Genomic DNA, 23452 nt, shown 5'->3' on the forward strand with positions numbered 1-23452 from the left:
AGTTTACAGGGTGACGCTTGATCCTCCACCCCACCCGACTCGTAGTCCGTCCTGTCTGCAACCCTTGGGACTCAAAATGATCTAAGCTTCTTATTTCACAGGTTCGCTGTGTACTGAGTTCCAGGCCCAGATCAGGACAGGTGACGTTTTGAAACAGGTGACTCAGCAGAGCGGTTAGGTTGTTTCAGACTGATCCGTTTCAGGGCTGTGACCTGTGGTATCAGGTGCTCGTCAGGGCATCTCGGCTTGGTGTGATATGAAAATTGTGTGTGTGGGGGTGGTGGTGGGGTCATTGCATGAAGTGGATGGCTTTGACACTCTTCCAGTCCTGTCTCCTGTTGAGGTGACGAATTCTGTGCCTCGGGGGGGACAGGCATCACTCTCGTCCTAGAAGATTATGTATTAGGGCTTTCTTATCGCCTGCGTGTTTGTTTAGTGCATATTAGATTTATAAATAAAGCGAAATGTTAAGACCATTAATACATGGAAGGGGGTCATGTGGGTGGAGAGAATATACGCTCAAGACCAGAACTAGAGGCGAGAACTCACCGTGACGACGAACACGCCGGCCGTCCCGAGACACGCGAGTCATGTCGGCGGGCGTGGGGGCGTAAGGGGGACGCCGCAGACCGAGGCCTGGCACGTGACGCCTGAGGCTCTACGGTGGAGCCACCCGAAGCACCAGCAGCGGGAAAAGGGTAGATCTGAGCGACGCTCGGGGCAGAATCGGCAGGTCCTGAGTCCGAATTCTATTTTTAAAAGAATGGAGGACGGAGGAGTCGCTGCAGATGTTCAAAAGTGGAGTGGAAAAGGGTTAGGAGTTTGGCTGTTTATTTTTTTTTAAATCTGGGGATAATATGGCTTGACTGGGGGGCTGGAGAGTGGAAGGAATCAGGGCTGATGGGACACCTAGAGCAGGGTTAGGGGCATGGTGAGGGTCCCACCCATTCTGTGAGGAGGGGCGGCTGCGGCCATGTCACCCCGAACACGCCCGATCCCGGTTGATCTCGGAAGCTAAGCAGGGTCGGGTCTGGTTAGCGCTTGGATGGGAGACCTCTTAGGAAGAGCAGGTGCTGTAGGCATAAAAGATAAAAAATAAGGGATTGTTAGCTGACAAGATCCTTGCAAACTGTGAGGTCAACCAAGGGGTGCCTCACCTAAAAAAACAGAAAAGAAAGAAAAGGAGAGGGAGGGTTTTCTGTGCGCTGCCACCTGCCTGTGAGCGATGCCGGGGACCTCCAGGCGCGTGACTGACACGGAAGAGCTTTGAGGTCTGGCCCAGAAGGACAGGGCCGGGACGAGCACCACACATGCGGCAGCAGGAGGCTGAGCTTTTGGCCTCCAGATGACAAATGTATTTTCTAGGCGAGCGTTGGACGCCCACGTTCGGAGGCACGAGAGTCCCCACAGCTCCGACGTCGCCAAGCGCGGCGGTGACAGACCATTTTTCACGGCCCGAGCTTCCCCGTGAGACTGAACACATTTCTATTCTAGTCCATATTTCTATTAATCCAGCACTTGAAGGATCTTGGGCTGAGGGACAACAATTAAGACAGTTCGCACGGTGCTAATAAGAGCAGAGAGGTGGCCTTTTCCCTTTCAGTTTGAGTGTCTACTGTTTGAAATCAGGGAGGTTGGCGGTGAGCCGGGGTACCTGTTACCGTGGACCTGGTATGGCGGGTAAACAATTTCTGCGAAGGTGTAAGCATTTTATTCCAGACAACTTTAGGATGCTTTAAAATTTAACCAAGTAATCTTTCTTCTAGAATTTACCTGAACTGAATAACCTTTAGATATTTTTAAAAATGTCAATGTCTCCAATATTTTAAAATATTTAAAAATCAAAATCGACGTTCATCGTGGCGCTCTTCCCAGTGACAAAGCCCCGTAAGCAACGAAAACGTCCAGTAATGGACACACACTTGAGACAATTACGGAAAATCCACCGAAAATAATACTGCGACATCATTAAAGCGATATCTCTACATGGTACGTAGACACACGAATACTATTCTGCAATGCCGTTTAGTCAAACAGGACTGTCAAACGGCAAGCGGTCTGAGTCCGCGTGGGGTGCGTGCCCGTCACCCCTCAGGAAGGACCGACGCGGACGCACAGGGCGGGTGGACGCCGTGTCCCCGGTTTCAGAACTGTCTTATTTCCTGCTGCAACATCGATAGAGGTCACTTATCCTGTCCGTCCCCAAAGGCTGCTTGACATCTGTACATAAAGAACACCTCACGGGAGCGCCATTTCACATAAACGCAGCCTCCGTGGTGTCCGCGTGTTATTTTATGTCCTTAGGTGCTGTCCGCGGGAGAGTCGTCAGCGCAGTCAGTGTTGAAAGGTTGATTTTTCACTGTTGCCCGTTCATTGTTTCTCTGGCGCGCTCTTCAAAACCGTGATATGCTCAGGGAAATCGCATCAGCTGTATGGCGATCGTAACGGCAAGTGGCCTACCTCGCTCTCGGTGTAAGACGTGCTGCCCTCCCCCGACGCTGACGCGGCGGTGTGCCAAGCTCGTGCTGGGGTCGCGTGATCTCAGTTCTCGTCACAGCTCGGTCACTGCCTCGCGTCGTGTCCGCCTTACTTGTCCACTGTGCGCAATGCTGTCAGCTCGGCTCTCAGGTTTCGAAAGGTCCGGGTTTGCTGAGCTCTGAAGGTCAGGTGAGTTCTGTTTCCCATGATCAGGGAGGGCACATTTATAAAACTACTTACTACACTTGGGTTTAGAAAAACTATTTTTCAAAGTAAATCCTAGTGCACAGTTATAGAATATTAAACTTGTTTATTATTGTCTCATCCAGGAGCCACAGAAGCTACTGTGCCATTCCCATCTTTTAAAACTCTGTGTCCCTGTGTTTCAAAGTACTCCTAACGCAAGGGGTCGTGCATGCTCCCCGGCTCCTAATAGGACAGTTGGCATTATCACCCAGCAGTTAGCTCAACACAACACGACACAAACAAAGCAAGCAAACTTCCTTCCTGCTAAAAGGGAGTTTCTCCAACGCGTCAGCATTAAACATCAATATAACGGATGCTTTTGATGGATGAAGAGGCGTTTTTGTTAAATGATTGTTGAAATAAGGTGAAGTAGTCTGAAGACAAAGCGCTAAGGCACGTGTGAAGAGGCCGACCCAATGAAACGCACAGTCTTTGTTGGCTTGTTATTTGTCAAACGGTCTAACGGATTCTCCTTGCAGAGAGGTGTATTCGCTTCAAAGGATCACGGTCTCCTCGCCGCTAGGTACGTTATTTGGGTCCAAATGACAGTTGGACGGCTCCGATCCTCTACACAGTGAGGGAATGTTACAGAGAGGGAGCGTGTTCCTCACACACAACCCCTGGAATTTAAAGAATAAAAGCTAAGTTTGACTCAGGCCTGGTAACCAAGAGCAAGCCCGCAATCTGGGGCTTGGATTTATCTTCCCTAAAACTTGGATGATACTAACGTCTCTTTTTATTTCACAAGCGTATTGTGATAATCAGACAGGATGTGTCTGTGACATCAGTTTAATCTATACAATCAATAGCTTAGATACAATATTTCACAATGGATACGATACCCGTCAATAAAGAAAAATTTTTAACTTGACAGGCAAGGCTCTTTGTAACTAGTGCAAAACAGCTTTAGGTCTGAGTCTCACCCAACTAGATTCTCTCCCAGATTAGAATTGGATCAGGTGCTGCTTGTGCCCCTTAGAAGACTCAGGTCGTAGCTCGCACAGTGGCGAGCGTTTCGGTGATGTTAAGGACTCCCCCGGTCCCTTCTCCTACCCCTGCTCCGGGTTCCCTCGCTGACACAGTTTCACACATTAAGTTCAGCATCTCATAAAGAAGAGGTAATGGGGCGGGGTGCAGAGAAGTGCCAGCTGGGTCTTCCCTTTCCTTAGAAAAGTGAAACTAACCCCAGTGCGTTCTAGGAGAACTCTCCCAGGTCCCACTGTCCAGCATGTGTCGCATGGTCACCCCAGATGCAGAACAGGCTGAGAAGGACAGTATTTTCCTTTCACAGAAACTCTGGTGAAAAACGGAGGTGGTGAGGATGGTAAAGGTGCCGAAAACCGGGAAAGTCACAAAGGAAACACAGGGAATGTGGCGTCCTGCCTAACGAGAGACTAAGTGAGAGAGATTTTTAAAAAAATTATCAACAAATTACTCAAGGGTTTGTGGCTTCTGTGATAAGATGCCAATCCCTGCTTTTTTCAAAAATGTTTGCTCAGTACCTACCTATGACTAAGTAAATGTAATATTGTTTTTTTTCTGTTGTTTTTACTAGGAGTAGGAAATACAAATCTGAAAAGAGTTGGCCACACCCTTAATAGAGGCTGCACTCACTTGCGACTTGGGGTATTCATGTCCCATGTCATTTTGAGAGAAATAACAGAGGACCACGGTCTCTTTCATTCTTTTTAAATTACTCAGAAATGCTCCTCATGAAATAACCCTTCATCCCCACTTTCTTTTATTTTTAAAAAAGGTAATGGTCATATCTAATTTTCTTGAATTTTGAGTTCATTTGACGTACACGATGGTGAGGTTCTGGACACATTTATAGACATCGAGACAAGCAGCTCTTTCTAGAGGGAAAAAATCCCTCTACCAATTTGAATGGCGAATCAGCCTGGAGACTTGTCACCTTGCTCTGACCAAGGACCAACATGACCCACGGGTTCACCGTCCAGCTTGTGGCTGAGCTGGTGGCGTCGACTCCATGTGGCATCAGTCAGGATTGCGTTGACGTCCAGCGAGGAGCTGAGCCACGTCGCCAGAGGAGAGGTTTTAAGTGCCTGACACATGTGAGCCAGCTGGATAGAGACGATTGTTTTGGACTTTGACTTTCTACAGTTTTGACCTTTGTGCTGGGCGATGCCGTGACCAACATAGAAACACGGTCATCGAGCGTCTGACTTTCTTTCGCTAATAGCGTCTTTCCGATTAGATGCATCTGTCGACATTCGGTGACTGTCACACGTGCAGAAGGGGAAGACCACGAGGAGCGCATGCAACGACGTACTCGCACGTCCACGTCCAGTTAAAATGAAGTCAAAGTCCTTCCGAAACCGAATAACGCTCACAGCCTGCTGGTTCCGAATCGACCCCGGTGTAACTGACCGCTGTCCCCACACAGTGGCCTCCGCAGCGGCCGAAGTTTCCAGCTGAAACAGTGGCCGGAAGGGTGCCAGCTCCAAACCCTTCTGCGCACTCGCGACAGACACGTTCGTCGTCAACTTCAAAACAGCTAGAGTCATCTGATGTTTAAAACCCTTCTTTCTTTTAACGCATGGATCGATGATCTGTGAGGGGCTTAATGGCTGAAGAAGTAAAAAGGGTCTGAGTCGTAACTATGAACAACAACTGAAGACCAGGTTGCGAGTGTCCAGCGACTGAGCGCGGTCTCCCCAACGCCGTCCCCCTGCCTGTGAGAGAGGCCGACCCCAGCACCTCAGACCTCGCCTCAAGCCAAGCGTCTCATCTTCCCTCGAGACCCCGACCGACAGAAAGCAGCTTTCTGTTCAGGACCCGCTTTGTCACGTACTAAGTCATAGGGCGTTTTTTTTCAAGCCGTCCTGGTAAACGCTGAGTACGCATTTGATGATTGCCACGTTTTAAGGATGTTCTCATGACTGTTTTATATATTTTCACATCGTCGCCACACCCGGAACAAACACCAAGTCTTTCCTGCGTGACACCCCCAACCCCACCGCCCCACGCTCCTCCCTTTACGCTTCGAATGTGGAGCTGGTCCCCTGGGTGGCACGCCTCTCCTGTGCTCCGTCACCGTGGGACCCACAGGACCGTCTATGTTAGTGACTTATGTGTTTATCATCCATTTTCACACACTAGACCGTGAGTCCCGTGGCCTTAGCATTTTATTTTTAAATCTGAGAGACTAGGACACATCTGGTAGGTAGCAGGCCTTCCATAAACATTTCCGAATAAATACTTAGTAATGTTTGTCCTCCTTTTCCACCAAAAGTTAGCATTTAGAAAATTTTATAGCAGTCAGAACACACCCACTAGGACGGAAGCTCTTGAGATGGGAACTGACATTTATCTGTCCTAGCCTGGGACCTTGCACATATTAGTTAATGGATAGGTATTTGTTTAATAAATGAAGCATAATAAAATAAATGTCTTGCCTTTTGTAAGTAGCAATATGTTCATCCTGTGTATAATGAATAGCGAACAATGCTTAGCAGCAAAAACAAATCTTTTTGAAAAAGTGATTAGTTATTTCAACTATTTAAATATTTCCCCTTTGGCCATGAATCCAATAGCCATGCTATTTCCTGCTCTGGTGACAACCCTTCATTTCCAGTCATCATTACGTTTGGGGAGGAAGCAGGTGGAGCTCAGGAATGGCACAGGTGGGCTGGGTGGGTGGGGGCTGAACCTTATAATCTGTAACCGTTGGGACCTCAGAGTTCCTCCTGCCGCGGCAACTCTGACACCCGGTGACATAAACCCCCACTTCTCGTCACGGGACAACGTTCTGAATGGGGTCCAGCTGCAGACCGTGGGGGACCGAGGCCCCAGGGGGTGGAAAGGAAGAGCAGGGTGACCTTGAGGGCTGGCCGGCCACAGCCTCCTTTTCACAGAGTTCACTGTGGCTTTCGTTTAATATTTCTCTTCTTGCCAAGAGGAAAACAACAAGGCACATAATTCTAAGTGAGTTTTTTGGATTTTTTTGTTTTTGTTTTTTCCAATGTAGGTGATAACCAAGCTTCCTCGTTACGATTTCAGGAGATTGCCACACACACTGAGCCCGGCGCGCACCCCGCTTCTGAAGTGAGGTGAATTACGCGGCCGGCGGGCGAGACAAGAGCAGGGAGGGGTGTTTTGCTGTTGGGGAACAGATGGGGTAGGATTGGAAGCTCAGCCTCGGACTTTCTCTCCAGGTAAATACCAGATACAAGAGAAGAGCTTGGCTTGGGGTCAGATCTGAGACGTCACCCCAGCACTTGGCTGGAGGGAAGAGGGTGTCTCTGCAGGTTTTCACTCCACGAGCATTTGACAGCAAACAAAAGGCGAAAGAAAGAATAAATAAGTCTTCCGGAATTCTTAGAAGGCATCCCAAGTTACTACAGGAAGTTAAGGATGTTTTTTCAGGAATTTATTTTTTCAGGTTTTTATTTCGCCAGCGCTTATTACAGATAAAAATTTTTAGAAAGTCGTGATTATTTTAAGAAAAATACCAGCTTCTTATTTCATATGGGAATAGAGCTGAAACCGAGAGTCTTATTAGGATAATTTAGAATTTTAATAGACCGAGAAATAGGCATGTGAGTTCCCATAGTGTCACCAGGCTGGTCCTGACTCCATTTGTTCCTGACTGGGTGACCTGGGGCTCCTTTTCGTCTCCCCGCCCTCCCCCCTCCCCAGCAGATGGAGGAGGCGGCAGCATCTCGGCATCTGCCGGGAGAAGCTCCGAGACAGCGCCCAGCGAGGAAGCACGTCGTCGATTTAGATCCCCGCCGGGCCCACGAGGTGCTGAACAAACATTCAGATTTCTCATCACCCCCAGGAGGAACTTTCTGGAATTCTGTCTTTGTTGAGTTCTTTGGAAAAGAGACAATGACATTATTATTTGCCACAAGGACGTGAAGCACCAAAACTTCTATTTGTGCACAATGCGTTCGCGACACGACGTCTCTGCAGGCCAAGGGTACAGTTTCTCTCTCGTTTCAGCAGCTCTGGCATAGGGCTGTGAGCCATTGGTGGCATTTTCTGGCTGAGGTCGGCCAGATGGGGGGCTGTCACCCCCAGGCTCTGATGGCTGGTAGCCGGACTACAGGACGAAGCCTCCTGCTCTGCCGCCTGTAAATCATGTAACGACCGTTTGAGGAAGGGTTTGAGTCCTGATCGCCATCAAGGAGCGTGTCGTGCATGTCGTTCGTTGAGTGAAAAAATACAGTGGCGTTGAGACTTGCTGAGAGCATGCTGACGCTGTGAACAGAACGCTCCTGTATCGAATGCTAAATCTCCAAAGGTTTTCGTGTCGCCGAGAATAACAGCGAGTCAGAGTTGTAGGTGAGCTTAGGAACCGGGATGTACAGGAGGCTCAGGAAAGCGTGCTCATTTCGCTCTATGTAATGTATATGAACTAATCTACGATACAATTCTATACGTGAGCGTGTGTAAAGGACCGCTTTTAAAATATAGAAGAAAATTCTGAGTAATACGCGACTTATAATTTATTTATCAGTGATATGTGAAAAATAATGTAGATTCCAATCAAAATACAATATTGCGGCATTGCTTAATTCTCGACGAACTCTTTGATTATCTCTTTGATTATCTTTAATTTGGAAAATAACAAGTCTATTCTTTTTGTGGACTGCGCTCTTTTAAATTATAGCAGGAGAAAAGAGACCACTTAGACATGTAAATAATAATTTCCATATATTTGTATAATTAATTCATTTTAAAAGCTTTTTGGCTCTAGCTTTGGTTAATAATGTAGGAGCTTAACAGTTGCTCAATATATTTAGAAGTGGCTTATTAATAATACATTAGCAATCGCCCCTAAGGCGTTTCAGCAGACTGTGTTGTCACCGAGCTGGCTAGTTCTCATCGCTGCTCCAACTTCCTCTCTCTCTCCTGTGTCACCTGCGTCACCCTGAGTCCCTGGAGCATCACCTGTCAGGAAGGGACCAGTGAGCACCCTTGTTCCCCAGCTGCCAGAGTAAATGGGTGGGTGGGAGACCCTGCGCGGAGGTCCAGGCTGGGGTACCCACCCTCCCAGGCCTCCCAACTGGGTCCGCAGGTCAAGCCCAGCCTGTCCTGAGCACAGAACTCTTGCTGGGTAAGACTGTTTAGGGGAACCCCCTCCCCCACTGGGCCCGAAGGAGGAGCATGTCCACCTTGTCTGGTTCTAGACTGCCCCCTGGGTCCTTGCTGCTTTCCCTTAGCCCTGCCCGCACATTTGCAGAATTACTAAATTAATGTTCTGTTAAAGACTTTCCCAAGCGAGATGTCTTTCGTAGGTGAATGGTCCACCCAGCCAGTGGCATGGTAGGCAGCACGAAAGAGAATGAGCTGGCGGCCATGAGAAGACGTGGAGGCACCTTAAATGAGTATCACTAGGCGAGAGAAGCCCGTGTGTAAAGGCTGCGCACCGTGTGGTTCCAACCGTATGACATTCTGGAAAAGGCAAAACTCTGGGGACAGTAAAAGGATCAGTGGTCGCCCGGGGTTGCGGGAGGGAGGGGTGGACAGCTGGAGCAGAGAGGACGTTTAGGGCGACTAGTCTCTGTGTTACTGCACTGGTGGACACACGTCGTTACCCATTGGCCCACGCCAAAGATCGAAGCCGATGTCAACTGTGGACTCTGGGTGATGATGACGTGTCACTGCGGGTTCATCGGGTGTCACAAATATCCCCTCTGACTGGGAATGTTGACAATGGGGGAGGCTGAGCGTTCGGTGGTTCATGGGAAACTTTTACACTTCCTCTCAATTCTGCTCTGAACCTCAAACTACCCTAAAATAATTAATTCTTAAGTTAAAAAAAAAAAACCCTTTAATTAATCCATTTGAGTATCCAAATGCTTTCTTTAGAACTCTGACTCACAGAGAACTCTTTTCCATTTTCCCTATTTCTTACTTTTGGCGTTATTTCAATATGTCTCGACAACACCAACACTTCTGTAGGTATTATGAAGGATCGTTTTACTAAGATGAGCCGGTACATCTTAGCATTCGGCTTTATTTAGGTCAGCTTTTGTCTGTACACATTAAGATGTCATTATTGGCATTACTGAATAGAGCATTTGAAATTCAATTTGAACAGTGATGAAGAAACTCAGAGCATGACATTACGACTACAATACAGGAAAATTTACTAAAACACTTCTCCACTACGCAGTATCCTCTACAGAAATATGTACTTGGGCCACAGTAGGTTGTAGCAAACCCTGCTCAATCAGAAAACCTTTTAAGAGCAAAGGGAGGAGACGGAGTACGTGCAAATGAATAAGGTCATTGCCCCTGAAAGCCACGACCGGCTTAAGATTGTAGTTTTTTGCTGTTGCTGTTTCTCGGTCTTTGGTTTTGGTGGTTGTTTTCGTTGGGGTGGGCAGGAATGTAAACACTCCCTTTGTCTTGGGCAGCCTTCTGGTTGGTTCATTATCCGGTCAAGTCTCCAGACTGCCACTAACCAGGGGACAGTGGATTCGCACGACAGTCACAAAGACAAAGTCATGAGTGCCACCCTCTGTCGGGGAGAAGAGCCCTTTCTGGCCCTGGCTTGCTGTCCTGCTTTCACCAAAACGGCAGAAATTTTCTCTTGCTGTTCGATGTGAGATAATCGTTCACCAGAAAAGCAAAGTTAAAGGAAAATGAAATGCATTTTCAAATAATTCAAGTAATTTTAAAAGAATTTAGAAATTTTGAACAATTTCAAAATTATGTCACAAAAGACATATATGTCTTATGTAAAATATAAGAAATAAACATCACTTTTTTCTGATATATTACTTAAAAATAGTTAATCGAATAGCCTTTAACTTGTATCTCACCGTATGATTGATTAGGTTGGGCTTATGAATTTTACCACCCAATATATGAAGAATTCATTAACTTTTACATAGAAATATTTTCCGTACTGAAGCTAACATTTTAGAAAAAACACATCTTATGAAAATGAGCATGGAAATAAAATACTGTGTTTTAACTTTAATTAAATTCCTACATTGGAGCTATTTTGTTTTGTAAATAAAATAATATACTACACTTTGTTAGGAAAAAAAAAAGAGAGAGAGACTGGTCAAAAAAGTCTGTGGAAATCAGTAGATAAAAAGAATAACACACATCCTTTAGCTCCGCCAGTCCAGACTCCGCCACGAGTTAAGATCTGTTTTTACGGTGGCGATTCCTTTTACGTGATTATAGGAATGCAATTACATTCTGCTTTCGTGTTTGTTATGTAGAACTAAGGGAAAGTATCATGTACATTATCCTCAGATTTGAAATTTTTTGGCTTTTAATCCATATTTATCCCTTTAATTATTTATTTCTTCATATTAGCGTAAACATGTTTCTGAGTATATTACTGTTTTAAAGTTTTCTTTTTTGACCAAAATCCTAATGTATTTTAGAGTACCACTAAAGAGAATTTAGATCATCTCCAAACCATATCAATTAAAAGAGACATAGAGATTCCTGTTGTGGAAACATTTAGACTCGTATTTCTATTACGCAAAACGAAATTCAGTTATCATTCCAGTCATCTTTTAGACCAGGATACAAATAAGCTCTTGTTTTGACATTATGACATATACATTTAGCAATTGTTGCAGAAAGATGAAATGTTATCCTCGTCCATTTTAGGGAGGGAAGAAAGAATCAGCCGTAGCTCCGCTGGAGTTGGGACAAATGCAGCGCCCGTGAGTCGCAGCGCACAGACGGGCATTTTCACTTTGCTTTACAATGTTCCTTTTTTAATTGCAAACTACAATTTTCTGCTACGAGTAAAACTGAACTTACAGAGTAGAAACCTAAATGAAATCTAGATATGTAGACAAATTTAATTAGCATTGCCTACATCATACGCTCATTATTTTGTAATTAAAGTTGCTACTTAAACCCGGGATGTAATTGTGACTATAATTCTGCCAGAGAAAATGTTCCCAAACATGGCTGCCACCTGCCCTTGGCAAACCGTCAAAAAAACGTGGGAGAAGCGGAGTCGTTAAACACCTTCCCGAATCTTCGCTTCTATTTGTACTGTAACTAGAGAAACATTTTTCCTTCCTCAAATGTATATGCTATAAAGGATGCTTCTTGGGATCCTCAGAAATCTACTGGATGGATGGATGGATGGATGGATGGATGGATGATGGATGGATGGATGATGGTTGATGGATGGATGGATGGATGGATGGATGGATGGATGGATGGATGGATGGATGGACGGATGGACAGACGATGGGAGGGTTGGATTGATACTTTAGCCTGTAGTACAACATCCAAGCTCGAACCCCGAGTTAGAGACCGTATAATCCAGCTGCTCTGTGCACCTTCACACCGCACACCAGGCCCCCACGTCAGACAGTGGTTCACGAGCGCGTCTCTGACCCGTGGCATCCGTGCTCCTGAGGACAGAATCCTGCTTTTTTTCTCACAGTATCAGCCACAGGCATACACATGCGCCTTTTTGCAAACACACACGCACCCTCACATTCTGCGTGGCTAACTTCCGAGACTGAGACTAACTCTTCCACTTGTCCCGAGAAGGCGCCCGGGGGTCCCCCGGGGAGCACGCCCCTGTTGCCGGCGGCTGGTCTGTGCGTGCATCGCCGCGTAAGTCACAGCCTCGCAGGCGCCAGGCGTCCCTGCACGTGCGGGCGGAAGGAGAGAGCGACGTTGCCGTCGCGGGCGGCGCCGCCTCCTCCCGTCTCTCGCACACGCGGGGCGCCCTCGACTCCCTCGCGCTCCGCCGGCCTCTCTGCGGCGAGTCCCGTGTGGGCGCCTGGTCCGGGCCAGGCATTAGATTAGTCCGGGGACATGCAGTGGACAGAAGTGGACACCTGCTTCGACCCGTGTCGCTCCAGTCTCGCCGGAGACGTTTGTCGCCGTGGGTCACTGCTGCAGCCCGTCGCAGCATCCTAAGCGCACGCAGCCGAGCGCCCTGCTCTGGTCGGCGTGCCATGTGGGTCTCGACGACGGAGGGTCTGCTCCCTCTGCTCCCTCTGCTCCACGACCTCGCGGTTCCGGGGGTCAGGGCCCTTTCACCTGTGGCCACCATCTGCGGCCAGGCCACACCTGGCTGCTGCTGCACTGGGACAAAGTGCAAAGGACGCCACCTGAGAAATGTATGTGTCCAGCAGCACGTGTCCCTTGTCCTGGCGTCGCAGTGGCCAGGGCTGAGGTGCGCGGCCGGGGTCCGACTGCGGGGGGCTGGAGGCTCGGGTCCGGGCGTTCGCGGGAAGGGGAGCGCGGAGCGAGCTGCAGCTCCGTCTGTTCCAACGAGCGACTGCGACTGTAGACGCGTCTGACATTTGCAGGGGAGACGTGCGTACCTTTCGGGTCAGCTTCCTGCTCGCTTTGGCGGGCGCGACGGCTGGGACGAGGTGGCAGGTGGCTCCGGGAAGTGCCCGAGGCCGTGGCCGTTCCAGCCTGGTCTGGACAGCGGCTGGGGGGGGGGACCCAGGGCCTGGGAAGGGAGGGCGCTTGACCCGCGACCTGACGAGCGCATCGTCGTGCAGGTGTCTCCAGAATGGGCTTTAGAATTGGAGCCGATTCACTCAATTCCTTGACAGAACTTTTCTTTGGCTGTTTTGCCAAACGTAACTGGTTTCGATTTCGTTCGTTTTGCGTCGCGTTTATCCTCGGCGCCGCGCTTTTTTCTCGAACGGACGCTCGAACAGGCGCGACGTTTTTGATTGATATTTACGCACATATCACCGTTGTTGCAGCGACGCGCAGCTCGTGTGATTTAATACCCGGCCCGGCGCGGGAGCGCTAACCCTCGGGGGAGAAACGCGTCGTTACGCAGCGCGGGAGAAGCGCTTCGCGTTCCCGGAGACCATTTAATCCAGACCTTCCTGGGTGGACGTGGGCAGAGCTGGTCCTGCAGGTCCCCCTCGTCAGGCATTCTGCCCGGATCGTGTGCGTGGCCTCGGGAGAATGAAAGGGTGACACGGGCGCACGAGATCCTTTGCCCGGGCGGGGGCTGGGTGTGGGCAGCAAGATGGAAAATGTGTTTTTCCGCGTCATAGGAAAGGGAGTTTAATGGCGCTTGTGGAGTCTCCCCGAAACCTCAGACCCAGAATGGACGAAACTACCCGACGACAGAATCAGCAAAAAAAGATTCTTCTTCTCCACAACCTCTCCTTCTGTCACCCCCACTTCTGCCTGGGAGGGGTCGGAGAGGCACAGCTGACACACAGGAGAAACTGAGGCACAGGGAAAGCGAAGGGCCGCATTCTCGTCCCAGCTTTCTCCCTTCCGATGGCCCCGCTCTGAAAACAAAACAAAAACAGAAACGAAAAAAAAATGTAACGTTAAATTAAGCGCTAAGTTTGATGATTATGTGGTGGGGATTTTGCTGTCCAGAGAAAGATAGTATTTGCGACTCAGAATGACCTTAGGGCATCGCATTGGTCTGGGGTCCGGAGGACGCTGAGATGCCCTAGGCCACCCTCATTCCCACGCAGGGGTGGGGGAAGGGCCTGGCCGCTGTGGACGCGTTTAGGGGACAGGCTGGGCTGGAGGACAGACGCCGAGAGCCGTGCTCGGCCCCCTGACAGGTTACACTGCCGGTGACTCTCCGTGGGCTCCGGTGGGACTCGCTCAGCCTCGCTGACCTTCAGACCCTGCCCTGGCCAGAGGCACGTCATGACAACGTCACGCGGCTGCGGTGACACATTTAATTATGTTCCTGTTGCGTGCTTAGCCCGGTCCCTAGAACGTGGCGGGAGCTGTAAGGGCGACATCACACGTGGTCAACAGGGCCTTGGCCCCCACGGGTGACCGAGTTCCCAGGCTCGTGTCCCTCACCTCACCGGTGCCACGGGATGTCAGTGACTTTCCACGGCGATGTCCTCCCGGGTTATCTGCGTGTCCCGAGGAGGCCTGGACAGCAACTTCTCCACACGCACTGGATTCGTCGGCACGTGAGCACGTACAGAGAAGCGAGCAGTCGTGTTCAGGGAAGGTGCAGGGAGAATTCTAGAACTTTCCAGGAAGCGGAGTCGAGACACGCAATCGGCGATTCGGAGAGCAGCAGCTGCTCGGCTGCGGATGGCAGTCTGTCCACCCTCTGCCACAGCGGCCGGCTCAGCGGTGACAGACTCGCCCGTTTGCGTAGGTTCGCACTAGATCGAAACTGTGCCTCTCGGGTCATAAGCCTCGGGCGCAGTCGAGTCGCCCCCTTAACCAGCGTCCTGGTCTCTGAGTGAAACGCAGTCGGGCACCTAGAGCTCGCATCGGCCTGTGCGGATCCGCGCCCCGCACCGCAGGGGGAGGCGGCCCCGGGGTGAGCTGCAGCTTCTTCTAGCAAGAAGCAGCACCTGCAACGGGCAGACGAACCTCTGCTTTTCTGGGAAATACCTCCAGGCAAAGAGATGTTGGGGGAAAAAGCCACACTTATCAAGTGTCACGGGCCAGGGACTGTCCTGGGGCCGTGACCGAGTTCTCTCCCTTAGTTCTCACGGTGGCCTTCTGTGACGTAGGTGTCATTGCTGTCCCAGTTCAGAGGGGAGGAACCAGCAGCCGGGGGAGGTCGGGGGACACCGCGAACATTCGTGGCGTCAGGCCCCATCTCAAATGCAAGGATCAGACGTCGCGTGCTCCCGATGGCCGCCCCTCCCCCACCTCCATCCTGGAAGGGTGACTTTCTCCCGCGTCACCACCGTCCTGTCCCAACAAAGAGTCGGCGCTGGTGGCTTGTACGATCACCAAATAATCACGACCGTCTCTGTGCTTCCCTGTCACAATTCACGGAACCTCGATGAGAGGACATGGCACTGAGGTAACACACCAGGCGGGACGTCCCTCCGTGTCGCCCAGGACGCCCGGAGTCCCAGGCAGTGTGGTCCAGGAGGACGGACTCACTCACGGAAGGACCACGCGCGACCCGGGCTCGGCACACGTGGCAGACGGACGTGACTGAGGCTGGGGAGGGGGAGCGTCTGACCAGCTGGAGCAGCTCAGCCCGGGTGACTCACAAGGAGCAGAAATGCGGTTCTCCGTTCCGGTGGCCGGGGGTCGGAGGTCAGGCGCCAGAGGGCGGGGCCTGGGGAGGATCCCAGCTGTCCCGTCCGAGGGTGGAACGCAGAGGGGGAGCCCGCTGGCTCTCGTGACCTACAAGGACACTGATGCCATCGCTGAGGGCTCCACCCTCGTGACCACGTCTGACCCTAATCACAGCCCGAAGTCTCCGCCCGCTGATCTGTCACGCTGGGGACAGGGTTCCTACAGGCGATCTGAGGGCGGACAGCAGCCTTTAGTCCGCACGAAATATGAAATCGGGAATGAAAAACCATCAAGCCCCTGCTGGTTTTTCTTTATGGAACTGGGGAGGACTTAAGAAATCATGCATGTCCTTCCTTAATATGTCAGCAATCACACAAGGAGTGTCATCTGCTGGCTCAGCAGTGCTCCGGGCTTAGGGACAAACGGACCAGTCTCCCCAGGCCTGGACAGGACAGCCAGATGAACACCTGCTCCGTGTCACAGGGAAAGGGGACTCGCCACACGCATGGGTCACAGTGGCGTGGGCAGGGGGCACCATCACAGAGAGGAACATCCCGCGGAACTGCTCGTGCAGGTGGCATTTAAGAGTTCCGCTGGGTGGCCTGATGGGCAGCGAGAGGCCACACGTGATCACGCTCCTGGTTAAAATCATTGTGGACGCGGGCTCTTCTCTGGAACCCCCGGGGACACTGAGAAGCAGCAGAGGCGGCAGGTCTCGCTCGGCTGTTTTGACCCTTAGGGTCCCCGACGGGACAAGCCGAAGCCAGCAGTCCCGACTGGCGGACCCAGCCCGAGAGCAGAGCTCTCCCTCTGCACTGCCGCTCAGCAGAGGCGTGCGTGCCAGCCGGCGCCACTCCGCTCAGGGTGGTGTTGGTGACAGCGCGTCCCCCAGTGGCCTGATCCAGCGTCGGCATGAGCAAGGCCTCCTCCTTCTCCGGCGAGGGAAAGCCGGGTCCGAGCCAGGCAGCCCTGATCTCCAGCCCTGCCTTCGCTTTCCGTGCATTTTGGAGGCTGGTTTTCTCTGGATCACACCATATGCCTGCCCGGTACTGTCCTCCGGGTGGATCCTAGGTGACATTATTCCCAGGCCCGTGGGCACAATCCCACCTCCACCTCAACGGTGTGAGGCTGCGGCTTCCATAGGAACTACACCTGAGGTATAGAGCTGAGGAACGCACGCTGCTTCAAAAGCAATTTGAACGAAACGCCGCCCAGCGCTGTGGCTGTTCAGCTCCGGAAGGGACGCGGAGCACGTGCGAGCATTGGGAATTGTCACGCAGCCTCCCCTTGACCTGCCAGAAAGGAACAAAATCGGCAGAGTAAAACATCTTGCACCAGTTAAATATAAATAAAAAGCAACGATCGCATAAGCAATCATAAGAACGGATATATCTTCTATACCCTAAGTGTCGTTCTATTACTCGTGTAACTCTTACAGCAGAGCTGACAGATGGATGCAGTTATTATTCCCATCGTGCAGACGAAGGAGCTGAGGCCCCGTGAGCCCGGGTAACTTGCCGAAGGTCACACTGCTTATGAAGTTGTGGGTCCGGAAACTGAACCCAGGAAACCTGGAGACACGAAAGTGTGTTTTCACCTGGCATATGTTCCACACTGCTGCGTCCATCGAAGGAGGCGAACATGGATAAAGATAGGTGGCTTGTGGCGAGAGTTAGCCAGTGGCCAGAGGGCAGCTGTCATCAGCATCTCGGAGATAGTCTCCTAGAGCAACAGTTCTGCAAAGTTTAGCCTCGGGACGTTTCGATACTTTAATAAAAAGTATTGATGCAAGGTGGTATCCAAGATTCAATCCTGGAACACAAACTGGACATTGGTGAAAAAGCTGATGAGATCTGAATTAAAAAAATAAAAAGTCTGGACTTCGGTTCGTAGGAAGGCATGAACGTCGGCTTCTGGTAGCTTCTTAGGCGTGGCAAGTACTCCACGGTTACGGGGGCTCCAGGGGAACGGGGCGAGGTGTGCGTGACAGCTGTGTTATCTTTGCAACTTTTCTACAAATTTAAAATTATCCCAAAGTAAAACGTTTACTTCACACACTATGGATGACTCCCACAAGCTTTCGTTTTGGGAAGCTCCATCAATATTTACCATATTAGAAATTAAAGCCAAGAAAAAAATTAAATGCGTATTAATTCATTCAAAAATAGAACCACAAACTCTTTGCATGTTAACATAAAAACGGCGTTTTTGTTGAAAAATAACCACATATTCTAAAACAGCAACATCAACAACAGAACTAGTGGAAAAATGGAATTGGTTTACATTTTCCCAAATCTCTAACGTTTAACGCAACACAGTAAAGCCAGATTCTCAAATCTATCTGCTCCCGTATTCAATTTGTGGATACATCACAAACAATATCAATAGGTGTTTTATACCCTGCTACATGGACAAGTATCGTCCAGTCTTAAGCTTGCAGTCGGTCTTCTACCCGCACACGATTTCGTTACAGTGTGCGTCGCTCATTTGAAAAATATCCTTAACCTGAGTTCCCTTCCGACTCTTGCGACTGTGGCCTCATTTTGTTATTCAGAACCCACAAGATCCTGGTCGGTGGTATCACGGCCTCGCGCATTGGAAAGCTCTTTAAATCTGGGACGCTCTCGAGCTCACCGTGGAGAACTCACAGTTAACAAAATGGTAGTTTCTCCCTCTCAAATATTTCCCACTGACCTGCAGGTATCATCAGTTGTTTTCCTTGAAGAAACAGGTTCGTTTTCAAGGAAAAGTTTGTCGCATACCGAAATCTAAACCAGCATTGTTTGTTAGTTCTTCTTTCAAATGGAAATGATGTTCTTTTTTCAAAGAAGCTGTGCGTTTTGCTCAAAACTCAGCCCACAGGTGCCTTGCTCTTCCTGGAACAGCCCGCGCTCATCACTGGGGTGCAGGGGAAGCGTGCTGAGCACACACCCCGTTTCGACACAGCGAAGGCCAGCAAGGCGCGCGCTCCCGCCCACGTTAGAGACGGAGCGTGCGCTGGAAGATCCGCGGATGCTGCTTCGCTTTGTTTCCACCGTCTTGGCTCCTGAAAAGTCACCAGAAATTTTGCTCACATTTATTTTTGCAACAGCAGCGTCAATGCCCCCGCAGTGAAAAAGGGTCACGTCTTCCTGTTATTACAAAAATAATTTTGACCTGTCCCTGCTCTAAATGTCTTGGAGTCTCAGAGAATTGCCGCTCCAGTTTTTACCACCTTCCCCTCGCCTGTGACTGGCAAATGGTTCGCTTAGGCTGCCCAGAAATGTTGGGCTTAGCGTATAAATTACAAGTATCTTTAACCAAAATGTATGTTCTTTCTATGGATGTGACACAATGTACAAAAGCAACACGTGACAACTAAGTAACATGGCTTGGCTGTCTCTCTCCTGGCAACCCATAGATTTGCAAAAGGTCTAAGATGAAAAAATAAACACATTGCCAAGAGCCGGGCAGGCAGAGCACCAGATTTTTAACAGCGTTGCTGAGAAGGATTTGGCAGGTGAATAAATCAGATGCTTTTTTTTATTCTCCTTTTTCTTGTCTGAGATTTTTTTATCTGATAAAAAATGCCTCGGACAATTAAAAAATATATATATAAATGCGCTTCTTAGAAACCTAAGGTAAATGTACAGAAACCTGGATAAACCTGCGACTTTTTGTCACTCGCTTGCTGTGTCTCTTCTAGAAAGCCACTCATCTTCCTTGTGCCTCAGGCTCCTAACCTACGTGTTGAATATTTTGAACTGAATAGGATATCTACGGTTCTAGAATGATTGTCCTTAGATATGAATAATTGGCAGAAAAATCAGGAAAATATATTTATACAAAATGGGAGGAAAAATGCAAACGATTTGCATTTGCAGTGCTGTACCCAGATAAAAAGAATCTTTCCATATAATTAATTCATTTTATGATATACCTATACCGTTCAGGTGGCCGAGAGATCTGTGTTTGCACGTGACGAGACTAAAGATCACAGGCAGCAAAGAAGTCAACAAAATCAGAGGTACTTCTGAGGGAGAGAATTCGCATTAAAATTCTCCATCTAAGCGGTCTGCCAAAGGATAGTGGATACCTTAAACAGAGATGTAGGGGGGAAATCATTGTTTAGAAATAATTTAATGTTTTTAAAAGGCGCTTAGCATACTTGCACTAACGCAGCGATTTAATGTTTCCACCCACAGTCACTGGCGGCGGTTTTAAAAGTCTGCCGCAAACAAGATCTCTCCATCACAAACTAGTCTATTTTTGACCATCGAGCATTTTGAAAGTGGAAATATAGTCAAAAGGAAACCGCGTGTGTAGAATCGCTGCCCCGCAGGAGAAACGGCAGGTTATATGAGGGAAACTTCAGGTCCACGTCTGAAATTAAAATATTTAAACAGCAACCAACACACTGCGGTAGGTTCAAACATCGATGTAAAATATAATTATGGTCTTTAGAAAACAAAAATGCTTGTCATGTTCCGAGTGATGTTTCATCGAATCTGATCCACACCTGACTCCACTATGATGTGTAATTAGTACAAAAACCTCCCCAAATATTGCCATTTAAAGAAATTATCTCCACAAGTAATTAAAAGTGCTTTCTTTACACAGATTATAGGTGAGTTGCAATGATGTCGCCACAGTCAACTCCATCCTCATGTGGTACTCGAATCCATGGAACGGAAAAGGTGAATGCGTGCGGGACATAAACGTCTCTCTGTCCCTTACAATAAAAACCACGAACCGCTCGTGGCGCTCCACAGAAAAAAATACGCGTTGGTTTCTTCACCAAAACAGAGGTCCAAGTAGGGAGATTGCTGTGTCAAAACAAACCAGCCAGCACTGCACAGTTTACCCTCTAGAATTAGGAGCTTGCTGGACGCGGGTGTGCTCACCTGTCCAGGACAGCTATCACCTGTCCAGGACGGTCAGCAAGGAACCCTCTCCACGGCCTCCAGAGGGCCATGTTGGACCTTGGCTCTTGGCCGTTCGGGTGATCCCCGAGCCCCTGCTCTGTTCGCAAAGTGACAAGTTCAAATGGATGGTGCTTATATTTCTATACAGTTCTAAGATCTTACTTTTCTGTTTTTACTTCAGAAGCCAGTCGTTATTAGGGCTCTATTGATCAAAATGTATCATTTCTTAAAAAAAAAGAAATAAAAAAACACGCTTATTTCTTTAGAAATAGAATTTGATCAATATTTTATGATGTTTAAAAAATTAAAAATACTCTTGGATTCATAAAAGAATATTTTTCCCTCGCTCGCTCCACCCTGGAGAAAGCATTTATAATAACGGCTTATCACAATTCAACAAAAACGTAGCTCCACCTTGCAGGCGTTGATGAATTCTGCAGTTTGTGGACCTGGGTCCGATGCCGGGGACACCATTTTCTAGCTGCCACATCATCGACAGGTCAATTAACCTTTATAAGCCTTTGCTGAGTCACCTGCACAACAAATTTTTATGCATGTTAGGTGTGTTTATGAGGCAGTGGCAGCAAATTAATGTTTTGCAATTTTAATAAGATTCCATTATATTTTAATAAGATCGTCACTTCATTTTTCCATGACGTGTTTTGAAGACAAAGCAAGGACATCATTATCATCATCACATCTGAAGTTAATGCATAGATATTACACATGTATGTACAGACTATACACATAATTACATACAGATGCTATTATACAGAGTTATACATCCAGTAAGAAATCCAGTGTGTGTTATAAGCTCAAACTTGTTGCTTAAACATTTTTTTTTAGATTTTAAAAAATGCTACAGAAAATGAATGCTCGTATTTGTCTAAGGAAACTTTTTGAAAGGTCCTTCATATGAGCTTCAATATAAAAAAATATCCCAGTGGAATATGTAGCAAACCCTGACAAATTCAGAACCTCACAGAGGAGCATACCATGCTCAAAGTCGCCTGTCCAGTGAAACGTTCATTTCATGACTGTAAACGTGAGAAGGTTTAAGGTATTTACTTATACCTGTCTTTGGTGGGAGACCCCTGGCTTATCAAATCCCCCTCCACCCACCCCACCCGTGGTGTGGATTCATTCTGGGGTCTTCAGGCCATCTCCTCTTTCAATTACTGCAGATTATCCACCTCCTCATTGTCCTTTGTGCTGGTGAGAGACTGTCCTAACTCCCTGAGGTCAGACTTAAGCAGCCCTGCCCATACCTTTTTCTGAGATTTGTTGCATTCACCTTTACCTGAAAATCTGATCCTTCTAGAGCTCTCCTCAGACCTGCTGCCACCTAGTGGCCAGTGAAGGCCTCACATCGCCCCGGCACTGTCCGACGGCATGGACACCAGCCTAGTGGCTTCTGTAGGGTTGACATGTTCATTTAATTGCATTTCGATCAGTTTAAATTCTTAAAAACCCACGCGCGATCCCATCCTTGTCAATTTTTCATTAACGGTGTTTGGAAAACCTCAGGTATGCCTCCCTACTTTACCAAGCGTAACGCTGTAAAATCTAAGCTCCAAAAAAGTATTTCAAATGAAAACTAAGATGTGCTGTAAGCGCACACTTATTACACAAAGCGGATGTAAAGCAAACACGCCATTTAATAGTAGCATAATGATTATAATTTAAAATGATAATATTCTGTATATGGCGTGTTAAATATTATTACAATATTTTACCTCTTTTTAGACCTTTTTTAAGTGTGGCTATTAGAAAGTTGTAAGTCCCTCAGTGGCTCACCATGGAGCACCGTGGCACAGTACCAGTTGGCACGGTGGCGGCCATTTGTGACCCGTTGCGTGTCAAGCCCGATGATTTATCTACAAAGTGATGGTCAGCATGTTCGCCGTCCAACAGAACCCACTTTTCAGCAAGGTGCCAGTCTCGAGTTTTAATCGTATCTACTTGCAAGCTTAACAACTATAAATATCTTTTATATTTCTATTTTTTCCACTAAGATATGTAAGGTTTCGTAATATACTGATGTGTCAGAAATGCAGTTGCTGAAATTGGTTTCTGTTCTGACTTGTTTTAAAGTTTGATTTTATTTTCGGGATCTTGGGTGCTACAGAAAAATTGTGTATGTCACAACTACTAAATAAGTATTTACCGAAAGGTTTTTTTTTTTTTTTTTTTTTTTTTTTTTGGTAGAATGTGGCCATATATCTACTATCTCAATTGTTATTATATTATGTTAAATCATAAAAAAAGATTAACAGTATCAAATGTGGTAATGTGCAAAGTTAAATAGATGTCCAAAAGGGAAAGTAACCCTTGACTAGTCTACTGTTAAGAAATATCAGGCGGTCCTACGTTATTTTTAAGCATATTTCAAATGACGAAGAAGAGTTTTAAAGTTGACGTCTTTGCCAAAATAAGGAGAGCACACAGAACACGGGAATTGATGTTTAACGTGGGTTTAAACTCAGTTTTCCGACTTCCAGGTCACGGTGTTGTAGACAGGGGGTGCTTCTGATGGGCCCGTGTGTCGAAACGCAATCGTGGCATCCTCTTCCACGTTCTGCACCTATGTACTTTTCTCGTGATTTGTGTCTTTGCTTAATAAAAAAAATATGGGCTCACAAGCTGTTGACGCAGTCGACATCTGTTTCAGATTCATTTTTACCGACAGCAAGCTGCTGCCGGCAAACCATCAGTCTTTTTATCATCAAAAATGCAGTTTTGCACTCCTGGACTCCTTCTCTGTCTTACGCTAGAATTTTATTGTCTTTTAGAAATGCTGCATTAAAATCTGTCTTGAATGACAAATAGAGTCAAATAGACATTTC

At 48.0% G+C, this 23452-nt stretch overlaps 1 protein-coding gene and 1 pseudogene across 1 annotated transcript in view; both read left to right on the forward strand.

Moving 5' to 3' along the window:
* CSMD1 (CUB and Sushi multiple domains 1) overlaps positions 1-23452 on the forward strand; it is a 1293618-nt gene that overhangs the window by 493731 nt on the left and 776435 nt on the right. The window lies entirely within an intron of this gene.
* On the forward strand, positions 964-1082 carry LOC120614523 (uncharacterized; annotated as a pseudogene).

This window comes from Pteropus medius, unplaced genomic scaffold (genome assembly GCF_902729225.1).
Source record: "Pteropus medius unplaced genomic scaffold, Ma_sr-lr_union100, whole genome shotgun sequence".
NCBI classification, from domain to species: Eukaryota; Metazoa; Chordata; class Mammalia; order Chiroptera; family Pteropodidae; genus Pteropus; species Pteropus medius.